Source organism: Crocuta crocuta, unplaced genomic scaffold (assembly GCF_008692635.1).
Source record: "Crocuta crocuta isolate KB4526 unplaced genomic scaffold, BGI_CrCroc_1.0 scaffold70, whole genome shotgun sequence".
Classification (NCBI taxonomy): Eukaryota; Metazoa; Chordata; class Mammalia; order Carnivora; family Hyaenidae; genus Crocuta; species Crocuta crocuta.
This window is the reverse complement of record NW_027528417.1, coordinates 8,880,548-8,897,639: the sequence shown is the minus strand read 5'-3', so window position 1 is coordinate 8,897,639 and position 17,092 is coordinate 8,880,548. Positions and strand designations below refer to the sequence as shown.

Sequence of the window (17,092 nt, the reverse complement as noted above, 5' to 3'; positions counted from 1 at the left end):
CCACACCCACCCAGCCCTCACCCCCCCACCCCCCACCACATACAGACTCCAGCCTTTTCCAGAAGCTTCGCAGGGAAGGGGGTGGGATGCAGACACATCATACCCTCTGCCCTGTGACTTCCTCATCCCCTCCACAGGGAAAGCCGTCCCTGCCAGTGTCTAGAAGTCAAAACAAAGCTCCTTTCCACGTGCATTTTCTTCTCAAAGGCTTAGACTGTAAAGTCATCAGGAAGCATGGTCTGGTGCTCCAAGCTCCAGACAGACGGCCTGACCTCTGTCCTGGCTCCCTGGTCTGGCCTGGGCCAGACGCCGCACCCCCACCACTGTTTTCTCATCTGCAAAACAACCCGGGCCTCCCCAAGCCAGCGATGTCTGTCACTGCAAGCAAAACACAGCCCCTCCCTCCTCCCGCAGCAGCCTGCCTCCGGGAGAGGGAATCCATCACTGCAGGGGAGGGTGTGGAAGAAGCGCATGGCAGAGAGTAAGAGAAGGGTTCCTGGCACATGGGGGCGGGAGAAGACGTCAGAGACTATCTCTCTCGTCTTCATCTTCTCCGCCCTGCTGGCCCTGAGGTGGAAGGTCTCCCCTAGGGGCTACCCTGCTCTCGGGCTGTTTCCCTTCCAAGGGAACAGCCTGATGTGCAGATAAACAGAGGCGCTCGTGGTGGATGGCTGCTGGGTGAATCTAGGGCTCAGAAACACCTTCCTCAGAAAGGCGCCCATGTGGTCTTGGCTTCCCTTGCTGCCCCCACCCCCATCCCCTGGATGCTGGGTCTTTCTGCCTTCCTCGGGCTGCAGCCTGGCTCCCTCTCTCTGCTGCTGTTGGTGTAGACTGACTGCTGCTACTTACAAGTTCTCTTCTTATACCTGCCTTTAAATCACACCCTGACCTGACCGTGAAGGAAAACCCGTTTCTCCGTCTGTGGCAGGTATGACCAGGTCTTTGGAGACGAGCAGCGTCAAGTCAGGCCTGGTGACCCTCTGCCAGGCCTCTGGGGAGGATCTTCGTTGGATCCTTAATCCACCTCCTGCTGAGGCACCACACCCCCAACATGGATGCCTGTGGTAGGTTCCAAAGACCTCGGGCTCTCCTGCTATCAGATAAGGAAACTTCCCGTGCCCTTCATCCCTGAAGCCTGGCATGGGAGTTCATCCTTAGGGGAGGGAAGGTGAACAACAGCAAGGGCAGAGAAGTCTTTAAGTCTTTGAAAGGGCAGACATCTTACTCCCCAAAGGAAACCACTGGACACATCTTCCACGGGCCCTCGGGTGAGGTGTATGAGGCTGGATCTGAACGCTGGCTGCGCATCAGGGTCCAGATGATTAGACAGGAAACTCTTGGGGTGGGAACCAGACATCAGCTCACTTTGAGAGCCACTGATCTAAAACAGCGCCTCGTCTGGTAGCTTCGGAAACACATGTCAAGAAAGGGGAAGTGACTCGCCCAAAGATAAATGGCCTGTTGGGACAGAGCCCTGACCTGAGTCAACCTGGGTCTCAACTTGAAATTCCTATCTCTTCCCAGCGCGGTTTTCCCTCCGGTTGCTTTATGAGAAAGGTACTTAATTTCAGGTACCCATTAAAATTATCCGGGGGAACTTTCAAAACAGATGATAACAGGCTTCCTCCTGAAGTTCTGATTTAATTGCTTTGGAGTGTGGCCTGCGTATACCTATTTTTTGAGGTTCCTTGAACGGATTCTATTATGTAGTCGTGATTAAGAGAAGCCCTGCTTTAAAGGCGAAACTCAGAGAAAGAAACAGAAAGGAGGAGGGACAGAGAGAAGGGAAGAAAGTAATGCTACAGGGGTCAAGAAAGGAGAAATGTTCCTCTAGGGAAAATCTTGCAATCCGTCAAAATAAATGACGGATCTTGACGGAAGATAGATGTAGATACTTACAGGTGATACAAATACTTTCCAAGGGAGGGGAGAGTATGAGCAGGGTCCCACAGTAAGGGCTATGGTTGCTGGGACAGCTACAGATTGGACAAACAGGAAAGTTGGACCAGCGTGCGGGAGGCCCTGAATGCCGCGCACAGGAGAGTGGACAGAATGGTCTCCGGCACACGTCAGAAACCCCTGCAGGGCCTGTTCAGACAGAGTACCGGTTTCGCTCTCACCGCTCTGACTCAGTGGGTCTGGGCTGGGATCGGAGACCTCGCCTTTCTAGCAAGTTCCCAAGTGCTGCTGCTGCTGCTGCTGCTGGTCCCCGGACACTTTAAGAACCGCTGTGCTAGGGCCAAGAAAAGTCACAGAAGGTTCTGGCTCCTGCGTCGCTTGGAGACGGCGTCCTGGGACAGAAACGTCGATCTGGCATAGGGAGAGGGAACCGGAAATCCAGAGCAATCCGGAAGCTAATGCAGGGGCTTCCAGCAAAAGTTGCATGTGAGATGGTGAGGAGTCCCTGGGGAGGAAGGGCAGTTTAGGGAAGGATCGGTGGACACGTGCACCGAACGGGGTGACCAACTGGATATGGAAGAAGGAGAAGCAGAGTCCAGGGTGAATGGATTCTGGAGTCTAAACAACCAAGACAATGACAGCACAAGCTCCGGAGCTGAGGAGACAGGAGGAGGGGTGGGTGTGCGGCAGCCGCAGGGGTGTGGCTGGAATCGGAACTCCGAACCCCTAGTTCAAGCTCCCCCCAAGTCCATGACCTCTGACTCAGGCCTAGGGCATGCCCTGCTCCCCTAAAACTCCTATCCTCCTGGAGAGTGGGGGTCGGGGCTGAGCCAGGGAGCCCCTCCCCCACCACACAGAGTTTTGGGCTCACTGCCCCCCCTTTGGTGGGCTGGAGGAGGGGAAGGCACCCCTGGATCACTTCAGGTCAAATCTGGGAGGCAAAGTCATCACACTGAATGTTATGTTACTCACACTAAAACTCGTTTTGCCCCAATCCTCACTCTTCCTTTTTGTCCGCCTTGGCTTTCGGAGAATACGTTCCCTGAGGCAGTGATTCTCACTCTTGGCCACGCGTTCGACTCCTCTGGGGAGCTGTAAAATTCCCTTATACCAAGGCTCCATCCCACCCCGACTGAAACCGAATCTCTCTGGGGGCGCCTGGGTGGCTCAGTCGGTTGAGCATCCAACTTCTGCTCAGGTCATGATCTCACGGTTTGTGAGGTCGAGCCCCCACATCGGCCTCTGTCGGATTCTGTGTCTCCCTCTCTCTCCGGCTCTCCCCCGCTCACCCTCGGTCTCTCAGTCTCTGAAAAATAAAGAAAACATTTTTTAAAAAAACTAAAATTAAAAAAAAAAATCTCTGGAGTGGGGGGAGCCCCAGGCATCAGCGTATTTTAAATCACTGAGTGATTCAGAAGTGCAACCAGGACTGAGAACTGGGCCTCGCAGGGTGTGTGTAGGTAGCCTGCAAATAGCGTATTTATGTAAATGACATTTCCTCCCTAAGGAAATGGTTTGAATGTGTCTAATATCACCCCACCCCCCACCGGGCTCCAGCGCCCTCTTCCCACACATGGGAACTGATCCAGGGACAGGCTGGCCCTTCTGACCCACTGGCCTGCCGTGCAAGTTCGGGGCAGAGGCTGTTTACCATCGCTGCGGTTTATGGAGCTGGAGGCCATGCCCTTGGAAGGGAGAGGCTCGAACAGCCCAAGCAGGCCTTCACGAGAGGAGGCTGGCTCAAAGCGGGTGTGATGCGACGGGAGGGAGGGAGGGATGTGATTAGGNGTATGGATCCGCGCACCCCTCCCCCCACAGCTGCCCTTCAGGCACAGGTGGCGGTGGGGAAGCCAGGAAGGGCAGTGTGACGGGGTCCTGGCTCCTGGTCGCCCTTCCTGACTCAGAGTCCCAGAGGCAGACAAGACAAGGGAGCTCACTGGGGAAGGACTGAGTCAAAGAGCCACTGGGGTCTGGGAGTCCTTGAAGCTTGTGCAAATTGTGGGGGGCGGCATCTTTTTCTAAAAATTTTTTTAACATTTATTCATTTTTGAGAGACAGAGAGACAGAGCATGAGCAGGGGAGGGGCAGAGAGAGAGGGAGACGGAGAATTGGAAGCAGGCGCCAGGCTCTGAGCTTCAGCACAGAGCCCGACGTGGGGCTCGAACTCACGAACCACGAGATCATGACCTGAGTCGAAATCGGACGCTTAACCGACTGGGCCACCCAGGTGTCCCAAACATGTTTAAGAAAAAGAATACCGAATGACAAATGTGCTACCAACTGTAAGGCCTTGGAAGGAGCGGGGGCAAATGAAGGCCCTGTCACAGAGCTCCGTAAGTAGAGTTCCCTGTACGTCCACTCTGGTTAACCTGCTGACGTTTTGTGATGGGACATTGACTACGGGTTTCATTCCCAAGTCTGGCCGCGCCTCCCCGAGCTGTGCCTGTGTGGTCCTGCGGGTCCCGCCATGCTGGGGACTCCCTAAGACCGCGGAGGCCAGTCTTCCGTTCTCTTTCTCAGGAAACAAAGTCGAGAGGTGTCCGCCGTCACTCACACAACACGGCCATGGCGGTGCCCCCGACAAGGCCCTCCAGGCCAGCTCTGCTTACCCCTTCACCCCTTCCACAGACCCCCTCCTAGGAGCGTGCCGGGCCCCTGTCGAGGCCGTGCTGGGCATGGGAGGCACCACAGTGACCCAGACAGGGCCCGGCTCTCAAACATGACGAAAGCTTGCCCTCGAAGAGCTTGGTGAGGAGGCCTCCTGAGGCAGATCCTTAGGGTGCAAGGAGCCGAGGGAGGATGTGTGCGGGGCGCCCGCGAGCGCAGGGCAGAGGGCAAGAGGCACTCGGCTCAGGCGGCGAGGGTCGCCTTCCCAGGAGGCCACGGGAGAGAAGGCCAACTGGGAGACTTGCCCGGGAAGTTTCCATGCAGTGAGGGAGAGTCGTTCCTGCACTGCGGACAGCGACAGCGTATTGACTACACACCTACCGTGTACCAGGACTTGGGCTAATCGTTACACGTATTAAGCCAATGAGTCTACACGGCAGCTTCACAAGATGGGCCTTATTATCGTCCCCATTTTACAGCCAATGAAGCTGAGGCCCGGTGAGGGTAGGAGCTTGCTCTCAACGCAAAGCTACTTAAGTGAGACGTCTGAGCTGCAGAGACAATGTAGGCACAGGACGGTGACGGAGGAGTTTGGAACATTTGGGGAACTTCAAGTAGTTTGGCGTCTCAGGCACAGGAGGCCCAAGGGAGGTCAGCAAGGAAGGAGACTGGGGAGTTCAGAAGGGCAAGATGGGTCCAGAAGGATGCAGAAGAACAGGTGAAGGAGTTTGGGCCGGGTCTATAGGGCCAGGCTAGCTACTGAAGGTCTGCAAGCAAGGGCACAGCATGAGCAGTCCTAGGCTCTAGAAAGGTCCCTCTGAGTAAGATGTGCTCATAGAAGATGGGTTAGAATCCATTTGATGGGAGCAAGGGATCCCCCCGGATGCTCCCGCAGAGCCCTGGACAGTGTTCATGAAGCATCAGCCAAGGCCGAGGGTTGTGCCCAAAGCTCACTTGGCTCCGAGGACCAGCGTTACCAGCCTGAGGGGGTGGCACTGGGGAAGAAAGGGGAGCAGCTTTGTGCCACAGAAAGTGCTCTGGACTTGGAACCGAGGGGCCGCATTCGCATGGGTCACCTTCATGGACTCAGTCAAATCCCTTTACCTCCCTGGGTGATGAGTTCCTCATCTGGAAAATGGGTATAAAGTAGGAATAAGCACTCTTGCTCCATTGTCGTGAAATTCAAGCAACGTGTGGTGTGTGAAAAAATGGTCTACGAGTGGCCCGGACCGTACGAGGGAAGTCGTAAAATGTCTGCACCATTAACTGACGGCCCAGAGACCAAGGGCTGCACGCTTCTGGCCTAAAGTGGTTCCCTTTGCCTTGGCAACGGGCCTCACAGCTCACGCAACGCCCTTCTTCCCACTTCCACAGGACCCACCGAACCTTCCCTCTTCTTCACAGCACAGCTCAAGCACCACCTCCTCCAGGAAGCTTCTCCAAGCTGGAAATAACCTCTTCTTCCCCGGAAGGAGTGCTGCTCTGGCTCTCCCAGAGTCTCACGTCTTTCTATNGCTGGGCCTCGAAGGGGAGTGAGTGCGTGAATGGGCTGTGGCTCCACACCGAAGTCTGAGAAGGCAGCAGCCTGGACCCGGTGAAAGGGCGAGGGCGAGAGGGCCTATGTGGCGGCTTGAGAGGCTCAGAGCCTGACACAGCCTTTTGGATTCGACTCTCCTCCAGGGACAGACAAGTAATGGCAGTGAGAATAACTGTCTTCGCCAACAACTCGGAGTCCCTATTCCCCCGCAGTTTCCTATGTGTCTTACTGAATCTTCTCCTTTCATCCTCACAGCAAATCTTTCCAGCCCCAGCACGGGGCCCAGGACAGAGACGGTGCCCAGAAAATTTATGAAAAGAAATGGCAGATGAGGACCCTGGACCCGGGGAAGTGAAGTGACTGGCCTAAGGTCATACGCTTGACAGGCAGCCGAGATGAGATCCAGGCCCGTCTGGCGTTCCTACTTCGTAGAAAAGAGCACAGGCTGGGGACACCGGGAGGGAAAGGCACGTGTGCTGAGGGAAGGTGACCTCCTATGCATTGGCAGAGGGGGTACCACCTGAAAACCCAGGAGACCCCCGCCCCGGGCAGGGGTCCTGCCTGGCCAGCCTTCCACGCCTGGAAAGAGTCAAGTACGAGTCATGGGTCCCCCAGAGGACAGGGGATGGCTTCAGACTCCAAGACCAGCAGAGTCCAATACACAAGGAGCTTCACCTGCTGCAGGCTTTTCCAGACATTTCCTCATCAGCCCTTTTTCTGGAAGGATGTGGGCAGTCAGCTATGTTTACAGGTGCCCAGCCTGACAGAAACCCTGTTTATTAAAAAGGATGGAGTGGAGTTGGCTGTTCTGAGGTCTGTCGCCGTCTCCCTGGGCTCGGCCGGTTGAGAGAAGACGGGATGCGAGACAGAGAGGCTGGGAATGTGCATGGCCTTTGCCTGGAAGGGCAGGAGTGAAGCGGGTCGTATCTGACGGATCCCAGACCCCTCCGCTGCCCCTGCTGACATTTGATAAATGCTTCCTGTGAAAATGTTTACCCAGGAGGAAATGGATCATGCTTCCCCTTCCTACCACGAGGGTGGGAAGAGGGGCCTCTCGGGTCCCATAAATTCCAACAGCTGTCCGTGCTCCCCGCCTCACCTCCCTGGGTGCCCCGGAGGGGGTGAGACAGAGGTGCCAGACACAGACAGAGCTAAACAGAAGGCAGGTATGCCGCCAGACGGCCAATCTATGGAGACACATCCATGTCCATTTGTCACTTTTATCTCCTATTTTTTTCCCTCCATTTCTTTTAAATTAAGTCGCCATCTGTCCTTGTTCTATCCAGGAAATCCTAAAGAAACCGTCAGGAGTTGGCCCCTTTTCATTTTTCCCTGCTTGGGAGGTGATGTGACGGGCGGATCTAGCAACCTGTCAGGACGGATCTTAAATCTTGGGAACGGAGCTGTCCACGGGGCTGGAAAAACCATTTGCTTCCCCGGCAATCAGGGTCCCTTCGTTCCGGCCTCAGTGGTGCAGCAGTCTCTCGAGAGGCAGCTGGACGCAGTGAGAAGAGGGTGAGATCCGGAGCCTGGTGTCATCGCTTACTCACTCTGTGACCTGGAGCGGCTCCCATGACCCCTGCAAGCCTGGACCCCCGCCCCAGTGAAACAGAGACAATGATACCGCTTGCAACACAGCTTCCTGTGAAGGTCAAGTGAGAGGACGTGGACCAAAGCTTTAAAAGGGTAGAATAATGCACGGTTACGGGGGGTCTTTTAAGCCAAGGGATTTGGCCAAACTGTCCTTCTATAAAATGCGTACACTAAGTTGCATTAAATAATAAAAGAAAACTTGGTATTGAATTGAGTTCATATGTTTCCTCTTTCCGTTGATATTTTTTTCTCAGTTGCTTTATTGATATCTGTGAGGGAATAAAGAGACATAGATTTAAAGGATCTGGTATTACAATGCTTGTGAGCACTCCGTTCAACCCATGTGTATGATTTATTGAGTACAAATAAATATTATGCTACAGGGGCACCTGGGTGGCTCAGTCGGTTGAGCATCCAGCTCTTGATTTCAGCTCAGGTCACGATCTCGAGGGTTCATGAGATGGAGCCCCGCGTGAGGCTCTGTGCTGACAGCGCAGAGCCTGCTTGGGATTCTCTCCCTCGCTCTCTGCCCCTCCCCCACTCATTCTCCCTCCCTCTCTCAGTCTGTCTCTCTCAATAAATAAATAAACATTTCTTAAAAACCCAGATTCTTACAGTGTATTGAGTCAGAAACTCTGGGGGAAAGGACCCAGAAACCACATGATTTTAACATGTGTTCTAGGTTGAAAGCCACTAATCTGGAGCCCCCATAATGCGCTACAGAAGAGTCATACAAACCTTCTCTCTGTATCCATTAGCAGCCGATCTCTGGAGCCCCCAGAAGAGGAAACTCGGGTCCACAGAAATCTAGCGGAGCCCAAGTCATGCCACCCCAACTTCCAAGGCCTCCCATCTGTAGATCTGATTCTGGAAAAGGCAGATGGGAGAGACCAGGTCCAGAGGCAAGTCTTGATGTGAGCTGAGACCACAGCAGAGGTCAGCACCAAAAAGCATAGCTGAGGTATGACACTAAAGCACTAAATAAGGCCACCGTGCCCTAAATGGAGGGAGGGAGGGGGAGAGGGAGGGAGGCAGCAGGTGACATCAGAGGCCAGGTTTCCAGGCAGCTGACCCAGGTCACAGGAGCAACGTAGGAAAGAGCCAGTGAGAGGAAGCAAGCAGGTCGAGCCTTGGGATGTAAGAGTTCCGATATTCGGTATTTCCTTTCAATCAGGATATAGTTTCCTCTGAGTTGCTGGGAACAAATCTGGTGCCTTGGAGAACTTCTGGGTGTGTTCTCCTGTTCCAGGGCAATCGCACCTGGTCTGTCAGTTAACAGGATGCCATGACTCTCCTACATGGCATTGCAGTTGTGTGAAGAGATGCTGGGTGGGACCGACCTCCCACTTCCTCATCCAGATGACTTGAATGTACCGTATGCCATGGTGACCGCTGGCCGTGGCTCTTAGTCACTCTGCGGGGATGTGCTGGGTGTCCACAAATGCATAAACTTTCCACTTCCATTGTGTCGCCTGATCAAAGCCTCAAGCCCTATGAGCAAGATAGGACGGGCTATCATCTGCATTTCTCAGGTGAGTACGCTGAGGCTCAGAGAAGCTCCGATAATATCCAGAGTCACACAGTGTAGAGTTCATAAATGGGACTCTGGGCCTCCTGGCTCAAATTTCCCTCCTCTGCAACTTTCTCTGCAGGTTTCTCGGAAACTTGACTTTGGAGACACATCTAGGAACTTTCTCCTCAGCACCTGGAAGATCGATGGAGCTCTTCCTTCTCAGTTTCTGGTGACAAATGACACCTGTTTTTAATATTTTGGCAGATGAGTGAAGGTGACCCAGCACTTCGATTTCCCCAGGACTATTCCAGCAGTGTCTCCTGCAGATTAAGCTGCAGGTGCCCATGGTGATGGCATGCTGGATGACAGGTGCTTTACTCGTGCCTTCCCCACACCTTCATTGTGCCCCCTCCTCTTCCCCAATAGGCCGTGTGCACTCACACCCTTATCCTGGGGTCTGCTTCTGGCCAAACCCAAACTCAGAGCCTCTTATTTCCTGTGAAATTGGTTAAAACTCTATCCTTTTTTCACTTTTTGTTGTTTTTGTTTTTAACAGAGAGTGAGCACTAGTAAGGGCGGGGCAGAGGGAGAGAGGGAGAGGGGAGAAGGGAGGGAGAGAAAGAGTGAATCTTAAGCAGGCTTCATGCTCAGCACAGAGCCAGCACAGGATTCGATCCTATGACCGTGAGATCATGAGCTGAGCCGAAATCAAGAGTCGGACACTTAACCCACTGAGCCACCCGGGCGCCCCTAAAACTGGATCCTTTTGACTAATGAGGAAACTGAGATTCAAAGAGATTAAATACCTCATCAAAGGTCATATAGTAGGTGAGCATATGATATATCCCTGGCCTGGGCCCACACCCTTCTTCTTCTTTTTTTTTTAATGTTTATTTATTTTTGAGAGAGAGAGAGAGACAGAGTATGAGCGAGGAGGGCAGAGAGAGAGGAGACACAGAATCTGAAGCAGGCTCCAGGCTCTGAGCTGTCAGCACAGAGCCCAATGTGGGGCTCGAACTCACGAACCGTGAGATCATGACCTGAGCTGAAGTAGGACGCTTAACGGACAAGCCACCCAGGCGCACAAAGGCCCACACCCTTCTGACTGCAAGTTCACGCCTGTCCCGTCCAGATCCTGGGAGAAGAACAACACAAGTACGCCACTTGGTCCTGAGGACACAGCGCACCCCACTCAGGAGACGAGGAACTTTCCCCAAATCAAGGCTGACAAATAGCCTCATGACTTGGTCCTCCTCAGTTCCCACCAACTTCTTATTCATTTTAAAATGTCCCTCTTCTGGCTCTCCCTGTGAACTTAGGACAGAAATGATGGTGACGGGGGTGAAAACGGCCATGTGAAAATGCCGTACTCCGCATGTGAGGGTAGATGCAGGCCGAGAAATAGGAAGACGCCCTTTCTCTTTTTTTAACGTTTATTTTTGAGACAGAGAGAGAGAGAGAGAGCAAAGCAGAGGAGGGGCAGAGAGAGAGAGGGAGACATAGAATCTGAAGCAGGCTCCAGGCTCTGAGCTGTCAGCACAGAGCCTGACACAGGGCTCGAACTCACGGAACCACAAGATGATGACCTGAGCTGATGTTGGATACTTAACCCACTGAGCCACTCAGAAGCCCTGGAAGATGCCCTTTCTGAATGTACAGATGTTAGTCAAGTGTTGTCTCTGTGTCGTTTATGTGGATCCACAAAAAATGGCTTTTGCAGCCACATTTGCCATTTGTGACAATGTTTGCAAATCGTTAGGATGAAGGGAGCGTGTGGCCACTGTGTTGGTTAAGTGGGGTGTGTGGCTGGCTGTGGGAGCTTACTGACCACCAAACCAGACCCCTGAAGCTTGAAAGTTCTGTTGTGGCTCGGAGCTATCCATGAACTCAGGTAATGCATGGGCTCGGTTAAGAGGTAGCCTGATCCAAGTTTCAAGCAAAAGGGAGTTTTCACGCTCAGGAGCAGACGGATGAGGTAAGTCACATGAAATCGGCCTAAGTTAATCAACAGCCATCAGCAAAGTTTCTTCTATTTATGTCCAGGATTCGGGTTGCCTATTGGTGTATAGCAAACCGTCCCAAACTTTAGTAGACTCAAACTACCACTTCAAGAGGGGCGCCTGGGTGGCTCAGTTGGTTAAGCGTCCGACTTCGGCTCAGGTCATGATCTCACGGTTCGTGGGTTCGAGCCCCGCGTCGGGCTCTGTGCTGACAGCTCAGAGCCTGGAGCCTGCTTTGGATTCTGTGTCTCCCTCTCTCTCTGACCCTCCCCCTGCTCATGCTGTGTGTGTCTCTCTCTCTCTCAGAAATAAATAAAACATTAAAAATTAAAAAAAAAAAAAAAAAACTACCACTTCACAAGAGCTCAGGAATCATGAGTTTTATGGGTCAGGAATTCAGGCGGGGCTTGGCTGAGCCAATTGTGTTCCACATGGCACCAGCCACGGCTACGCAACAGCTTCCAGTGAGCAGCTGGGCTGCTCTGAAGGGTCTCAGTTAGGTTTACTAGTGGCAGGTAGGCATCTCATGGTGGGCTCAGGGGTAAGCTAGAAGGCTGGGCTCAGTGGGGACCGTGGATCAGAGAGCTTCGTCTCCAGTGCCTAAGGTGGAAGTCCCATGGCTTTTTTGTGACCCAGTTTGGGAATCTACGTCACTTCTGCCATCCTTCTTGTCAAAGCAGCCACTGCAGATTGAGGGCAAAGGACTTAGACCCAGCCCCTCAACGGTTGGTGTGGGTTAGAAGCAAAGAAAGGAAGTCAGAGCCTGCAGGCTTTCTCTGATTCCGAGGCTGTCGCTGGAGCCATGTCGCCAGAGGATATGCGACCTGGGGCACAGACAGAGAGGAGACTGGCAAAGGGGAGATCTGGCCTGGCTGAAATCTCAGCTCTCCTGACGGTGCTCCCTGCCCTCTCATAGGGCTCCTGCTAAAATCCCTGCTCTCCTGACAGTGCTCCCTACGTCTGGCTTTCCCCGGCCAGCAAGCAGCTCTGCCCTCGGGGCTGCAGTCATGATGAACGAGTTGAGTGAGGGGATTCACCCGCTCCAGGACACGGGTCCTTTTGAACTGCGAAAAAGAGAGGAAGCCAGTGACAAGGACTTGACTGATCTGAGCGAAGTGCAAGTCAAGCAAGAGACCGAGGAAGAGGGCCGGGTGTTGCTCACACGTGAAGGATCTGCAGCTGAGGTGAGGCCCCGGGGGGCCCCCCCCCGTCAGCAGGCCTACATCCCCCCAGGCAAGGCCACCCTGTGGGCTTCGATTCTGGTGCTGCTGTCCAGCCCTGGAGAAGAGAATGACACAGTCTCTTACACATCTGCAGATCCATGCCTGGCACGGGCACGTCCCCAGTGGGTGCCACCAGAGAGTAAACTCACCAGCTCAGTGCTCGTTTTCTTTCTTCCCTTCTTCCCTTCCTCCCTTCCTCCCTTCCTTCCTGCCTTTCTTTCTTTTTGTCTTTCTTTCCGCCATTTTCTACATTGGAGACCCGGAAGGCGACTGCCGTGGAGGGGGCTGGTTATGAAAGGAAGGGAAAGGAAAAGACCTGATGCTGCCGGAAACAACTTTCTGGCCTTGAACTGTGGCCCAGCCCAGTGACCAGGAGTGGGCTGACCCCGCAGAGACACCTCAGCCGCAATCTCTTCACTCGAAGTGAATTTGACATGTCTGATACGGTCCTGAAGGGACTAATTGTTTCCTTCCAAATTTGCATGGATTGGCCAAATAGCCAGATGGATGAAATCAACATTAGCTGGGAACTGTGTGCTAACACATCCGGGGCGCTTTCACGTATAACAACCCACCAGGCCTCACAGAGCTCCAAAGAATAGGTGGACTCCTCCTTCAACTACCTTGGAAGAAGTTCGAAACGAATTTAACGAGCCCTGAGGTTGGACTACTTCCAAAACCCCTTTGCACCACTGCTCGGGCTCTGGGGGGGATTCTGCGATCCCCAGGCCGTCCCTCACGTGGCCTGAACACACAGAAGCGACACAGCCTCCTCCCTCACCTCCAGCTCTGTAACACAGAGCTGAACATAGAAGTCCTTTGCCCGTGAAGTTTCAGCCACGCCCACAACCTACAGAATAATTCCCAGTCCTTATACCTGGTGTTCAAAGTGTCTAGGATCTCCTCCTAATCAGCATGTTCTATATCACCTCCCGCTCTGCTTTTTCACCACTGTTTTTGCAGGATAGAGGCTCCAAAACTCTAAGCATCGTTCTGGCAGAAGAGAAGAGTTCCATGTAATATTTTGAAATTTTCTGGCTCTGTGTCAAAGGTCTTCTTAAGGAAAGACAAAGAGAATATCCACCTTCTGCTCAATCCTAACTCTCTACTTTAATCCCTGTATTATTTGCACTTGAGTTGGCAACCTCTGATGGTAAGTGGACAAATTAAGTGACACTTTTTAACTTTTAATGCAGAGTTTCTCAAACAGGGGTCCCTGGATGCTTGCTCATGGGTCCTCAAATTCCTCTCTATGTCCCAGCTGTGGATCATATCACAAACCCCATTTTAGCCATGCCCCTATGTCATCACCTCGATTCATGTTCCCCCTTTCGTCTAGAATGCCATTCCACATTCTCCGTACTCAGCTCCTGCCCACCACTACCCCTAAGATACCTCACGTGTGTGACTAGGGACAGCTCGGTGTAGAGCTCTGGATACAAAGACTCTCCAAGCTAGAATGCACATTGTAGGCCACCCAGTCTGTTGCACTTAGTTATAGCTGGGAAGATCGAGGTCCAGAAGAGAGAAGTAACCAAGTAGGTCTAGAATGCAGGCCTCCTGACACCTTATACGGTGCTCTTTTCACATCTGGCAACAAAATGGTCACTATCTGTAAACTTTTCTCATCCATTTCTGCACTGAGTCTCTATAATGGCTGAATGAAGAGAAAATCCTTAGTTGCCCTATAACCATAGCTGATGGAGCCATAAAACTACAGTAATTACCTAACATGTTCAATGTCTGAAGCAAGTACTATAGTGGAATATCTCATGGGAGCTAAATGCTGGGAGCATTTAGAATGTCCAAAGCATTCTGCATTAGACAATGGAGGCTGCTCCAATTAACACCATTCAGGTCCATCCACTCTCAAGAAGCCCACAATTATATGCTGATTTATTGAATCTACTATAAAGGTCCAAAATCCATTTTTAAACATTTCTGCAAAGTAGGACCTTATACAGAGACAATAATGCAGTTAGTTTAGTGCTCTGAACCTAGTAAATATTCAACAAATGAGCTGAATGAATGGATGCCCCAGAGATTAGAACCTAGGACACCTGAATTCCAGTCTTTCTTCTACTAACTGGTCATGAAGTCTTAGGAAAATCACTGCTCCTCACTAAACCTCTATCTGTTCATCTGTAAAATAGGGGCATTTGGGCCAACTCACCTTCTCTGAAGCAAATCTCTTGCTGCTCTAAAATTCTATGATTTCATGAAAATGCTAAATCCATTTATACTGTTGATGGCAAAGAAAAAGAAAGGTAAAACTAGTCTTTATCTCAACTGTTCTTATTTTATGCTTCATTGCTTATGTTATGCATTATTATATAGGCTTTCTGATCTAGTCTATATTTTAGTGATCATAACTAACTTTTGAAGCAAATATCAGTATGTTCTGTTTCTATACTTTGGGGGAACTGCAGTTTTATTAACTTGAGAAGACTTCAACTTCTAGTCTTGATAGGATTACAACCACTTTAAGATACTGGGAAATAAGCCGTGTAAAACTATAATTCCCAAGAGAAAAGATCAATGAGCTGAGCCTTAAAGTAACTCTGGATTTGTGCTGGGAGGCAATTTCCATCTGGAAGTCGCAAGCATAGTCTAGCAACTTTGCTAAGTAGGGGAGACAGAGGCCAGACCATGGAGAAGCCCGAGGTGGCTAGGAGTTGAGGATATCAGTTCCATAAAGGAGAAGAGATACACAGAAAAAGAACATCATAAATCTGCAGAGATATCCTCTTGAGTTGGGTGAGTGTTAGGCCACGTGTGTATAAAGTGAAATTCTACAAGACCAGGCAAAAGAAATGACCAGAGAGTAGTGGTAAGCTGAACAACCAACCCAAAGCTCTCACAAGGTGTGGAAATGGTTGTGTGCCAACCAGACAAAGTGGAGAGTCTGTGGTGACACCTGGGGCATTCAATGGAGAGCCTAGAGGAGTTACACTTGAGTAAGGTGGCTGAGCTATTCTTGGGGTGACAGTTACTCTGGACCCTCCGTAACAAAGCTTAAAGATGGGACTCAAAGGGATCAAGCTATTTCGTGAAAAAATTAACTGCCTGCCAAAACAAAGGCTACCTCCTTTAAAAGAAGATAGTGAAGTCCAAACGCTTAACCACATAGCTCCACAATGTCTACCATGTAACAAAAAATTACTAGACATATAAAGGAGCCAGAAAATGTTCACCCATAACCAAGAGAAACATAAGTCCACAAAAACAGACCAATAACTGACAAAGATGATGTACAAGTATTTAAGTAACTGGACAAGACCCAATAAAGAGTCAGTAGAGAATCCAAACTCAAACCTAGGTCTCCTGACACTTTCACATAGTGCTCTTTCCATGCGTGCGTTCACCGGTCTCTCTGCACCTGTGGCAAATTTTCTAAGGTTTTACCATGACAGTCCCAACGCAACTTTCCTATACTTCTGGTCTTCCCTCTAGTTAGAAGCTCTCAGCAGCTTGACGCACAGATATGAAATCTGCGAAGGCCAGTCTCTGATCAGGGACCAGCATAAGCCATCTTCATGGACAAATCTGAACAAGACTGCAACAGGGGTCTCTTTCCCCCCGCCCCCAACACTACCATGACATTCGCATTGGAATTCCCCATAGCCACTCCTAGGTCGTATCTCTGGCCAGAGGAACTCAGCACTATGGGCTGTGGCTCAAGGGAACACGGGAGACAGTGTGTGAACAGTGGGGACCCCCCTACCAGAGAATGAGGCCTCGACTCCAGCTCTGAGTTGACAAAAACTTAAACAAGAAGTAAAGGGAAACACAGGAAGTGTCACAGGCTGCTGTCAGCCTTCAGAAAGGCACAGGGCCCCCTCACCCTGGAGTTGGGGTTACATTCATGTGCGCACTGCCTACGAGCGTTTGTGAGAAAATGGGTTGGGGAAACTAGACACAGGGTCACCTCCCAGGCTGGGGGTGCAGTTTGCCTCCGTGCAATTTACTACATAAGTTGTTACCAAAGCAAATATCAAAGCCCTGCAATTTGCTAATTACAGGCGGGATCCTGGGCTTGTGGGCCCAATTAACCACTTGTTCCTCATTTTCTGTGTGTGACCCGCCGGCTGCACCCACAATTACCCACTTGTCTTTTAACTACCCTGAGAGCTGGCTGACTCACCTCCAATTCCCTCCCACTATCACCTCCAGATGGCCTTTGGTATCTCTTTGCTTTCCAGGTTCCCACCACTCACCTATTATCGCTCTCTGCATCAAAGGCAAATGTCTGGTCTCCCCTTGTTGGGGCTCTTCTGAGATTTCCTGGGCTTGCTCCTTGCCCAGGCTTGGAGCCTACAAAGCAGGAAGCAGCCCCTGTCAGTCTGGGCATCTTGCCTAGTTCCCCCAAGGCAGCACCAGAGGCTTTGGCCGCATTCGGCCTCTGCTCCCAGACACAGAAGGCATAAAGAAAAGTTACAGCGTCTCTGGAGCCTTCCCACTGCCACAGCAGAGCTCACACTCTCCATCAAGGCATCTGTGGCTCCTTACGTCAGTCAGGGCTGGATCCAGGGGCACCCAGTAGAAGGAGGCCCCAATAGCTACCAGCAGTAGTTCTCTGGGCAGACACAAGTCAGGGAAGGAAAATGACTTTCTCATGACCTTCTGCTTCATTAGGCAGCCTACCTGGCAAGCAACACTTTCCAGTAAACTTGGTGATGATTTACTATGTCACTGGTTCCCATCCTTTTTTGTGCCACAG

The 17,092-nt window shown here is 51.6% G+C and overlaps 1 long non-coding RNA gene across 1 annotated transcript; it reads left to right on the top strand.

Annotated features, from left to right (window-relative positions):
* Positions 1-376: 376 nt before the first annotated feature.
* On the top strand, positions 377-7,748 carry LOC144223708 (uncharacterized). The gene is made up of 3 exons (XR_013332795.1): positions 377-481; positions 929-1,064; positions 7,330-7,748. It is a non-coding gene; the product is annotated as an uncharacterized LOC144223708 (long non-coding RNA).
* The last annotated feature ends 9,344 nt before the right edge of the window (positions 7,749-17,092 follow it).